The following is a 2,963-nucleotide window of genomic DNA, read 5'->3' on the forward strand; positions in this document are numbered from 1 at the left end:
GCGACAGCTAGCGACCCGGGTGCATAAACTCACAGAAACATGTGACTTCTGGGAAATCATGTGTTTCTGAAGAAATGAAAGCTAAAGATAAACAAACAGCGCATGCGTACGCAGGCGCTCTGAAAGATTTGTGAGCACGGCACAAAAAGAGTGCAGCCGGCCTGCTGGTCAGCATTGATTGGGCAGCGTCACAACTCTAAGCCAATGAATTTGCTTGTGGGCGGGCATAACCCGAACCCTGGAGTGTGTATAAATGTTTACTCAGCCTGCCACTGGGCGTTCTCCCTGGAGAGGCACTTACTTTGTGCTAGGGGGAACCCTAGTGGCCATTAGCGAAATAAAACTGCTTTCTTGGAATTCCTTCAGTTGTCCGTCCTCCATTCCTCCACTGCGCCCAACAAGAACCGCAGCACAAAGGTTCCGCTACAATACCACCAACATGACACAGAAAGCTTTCAATACAATTCCTTGCAACCTGCCTGTGATTACTAAGACAACACATAAGCATTTCAATCATGTTCTGGTCTTTACTCAGATAGCTTGTTTTTTTATATGTAATACTTTGCTCTCCTTATTACCAGTATAGGGGAAGGATAGATAGCCCATTGGTCTCCATGTGTGTCTGCCTGTTCTAGAATACTTTATTTAGAGATCATTGACAAGAGAAGAGGTGGGCACCACATGATATTTTAGATGTTGTTGGAATGCAAGTCCCACTGTTTGCTATGCAAACCAACATCTAGGATATCACCCTGCTTTAGAGTCCTCACAACTTCTGAATGATAGTAGGGAAGACCCTTTGTTGTTGTGTTTTTAGAAATTTCTTCCCAGATTTAAGTTCTGGAATAGATTCTCACGCATTACCAACTTTTAAAAAAATCACTGATTCTGTTTTAAAAACACGTTGCTCAAACTATTGTTTTGCTACTATAACAGACTGCTGTCTTAGTTTTTAATGTGTTGTTTTATTGTAATTAAAATAATCTCCATCTAATAATTTATTTTAAAAGTAATGTTTGAATTTTTGTAAGCAAATACAATACGAATCTTGTATCTGCAGATCCGATATACATGGTTTCACTTATCCACAGTTATTTATTCACAAAAGGCTTCCTGTACAAGCTACACTTTCTTCTTGGTACCTCCATTGTTTGTCCCATTGAAAAGAATAAGGTTTGTTATCATCTGCAGGTTCACATATCCACACAATGTCTTGAATGTGATACGTATATTGTCCTGTCCATATGACAACAAGTATAGTGACTTTGAAGACGTACTGCATGGATGGGAAAGGTATTGTCTGAAGTATGAGAGAAATGAATAAAGCAGCTATAATCTCCTTGGCAGCTTACTAAAAGCAATTACCTCCCATCTTTCATTTTTTTAAAAGCAATGTAGTTCAAATGAAATGATTGTGCAATAATCATCTTTGGTCTCTTGTCATGTTATGGCTAAGTTGGCTCTACAGGCAGAACACAAAAAGAAGCTAAACTCAGTTTGGAATCTCTTCAAAGTTTTTGATTGGATTGAAGGGAAGGTTTTTGCTTTTGAAAGAAGAATATTTTGTTAAGTGTACAGGAATGCAGACTGATTAAAGTTATGATAACTTTTCAAACAAATCTGTAAAATGCCATCATGGATTTGTTGATTGAAACCCTTTTGTAGAACTAGTAAGCTTAGTTTGAACTCTGGCTTTCTTCTTTTAAAAAGAAGAAAAAGAACTGTGTGCCTTTGTTCCCAGCATGAGTGAATTTAGTCTCCCAGTTCCAAACATGTATACAGCTGCTAACTTTGTATGTTTTTTAGACTCACAGTTTTACTCAAGGAAGTGAAACTGTGGGGAGCAAGGGAAGGGGCAAGAAAATATAGTCTATTTCAATTGAACATCAAAGAATCAGAATAAATTAAGATTTTAAAAATTGTTCTCTTTGACCTGGTCAGAAGAGCTGGGGTCTTACATGATTTTATACTGTTGTAAAATTTGAGTTGTTTTAACTTGATACCCAATTCAATTTTTAAAAAACTTCTTCACCATGAGGTTTTTAATCATATTTAGCTTTCCCTGTTGGGAGGAAGGCAGGATATAAATAAAATAAACGTAACTAGATCAGGATATGCAATGAGAAGAAATAAATAAAATGGGAAGAGTGAAACTTGAGGGTGATGCATTTGTGACCTTGACCAGAGCGGAGATCATTTAGTCCTATAGATTACTTGCCCTGTGGCTCCACCCATCATGACCAATGATATGGGACTGTAGAAAACATCTGAATGTATTGACTCCCTCTCGTCTTCAAATAAGACAGTATAACTCTAAAGCCACCGGATCTCATCTGCTCTTAAATGCTAAATATGTCATCCCTGGTTAATACTTGAATGGGAGATTACCAATATATACCAGGCTCTGTAGGCCATATTTCAGAGGAAGAAACTGACCATACCATCTCTTTGTATTCCTTGTCTAAGAAAACTTATGGAATTCATGGAGTCATCAGAAGTCTATATATAAGGTAAAGGTAAAGATTTTCCCCTGACATTAAGTCTAGTCATGTCCAACTCTGGGTGTTGGTGCTCATCTTCATTTCTAAGCCGAAGAGCCAGCATTGTCCGTAGACACCTCCAAGGTCATGTGGCCGGCATGACTGTATGGAGCGCCGTTACCTTCCCACAGGAGTGATACCTATTGATCTATTCACGTGTGCATGTTTCGAACGGCTAGGTTGGCAGATATGTGTGTGTGTGTGTGAACATGAAGACCAGAACACTGCATCAAGTGTGTGTTATGTAACTTTATATATGCTTATCTACATAGCAGAAACACTAAGAAAATTGCTAATGAATTACAAAAATGCATAATAGGACATTGGCAAGAGTTTCCTAACGTGTATAGACTGAACAAACTGCATTGCTTACAGAGGCTGCTGCCCGATAAAGCAGGAGAGAGAAGTGGGGCCATGAGATAT

General features: G+C 38.6%; 1 long non-coding RNA gene across 1 annotated transcript; it reads left to right on the forward strand.

The window, feature by feature from the left end:
- The first annotated feature begins 434 nt into the window (after positions 1–434).
- On the forward strand, positions 435–1,001 carry LOC107983593 (uncharacterized). The gene is made up of 2 exons (XR_001730954.2): positions 435–695; positions 744–1,001. It is a non-coding gene; the product is annotated as an uncharacterized LOC107983593 (long non-coding RNA).
- Positions 1,002–2,963: the final 1,962 nt, after the last annotated feature.

Source organism: Anolis carolinensis, chromosome 1 (genome assembly GCF_035594765.1).
Source record: "Anolis carolinensis isolate JA03-04 chromosome 1, rAnoCar3.1.pri, whole genome shotgun sequence".
NCBI classification, from domain to species: domain Eukaryota; kingdom Metazoa; phylum Chordata; class Lepidosauria; order Squamata; family Dactyloidae; genus Anolis; species Anolis carolinensis.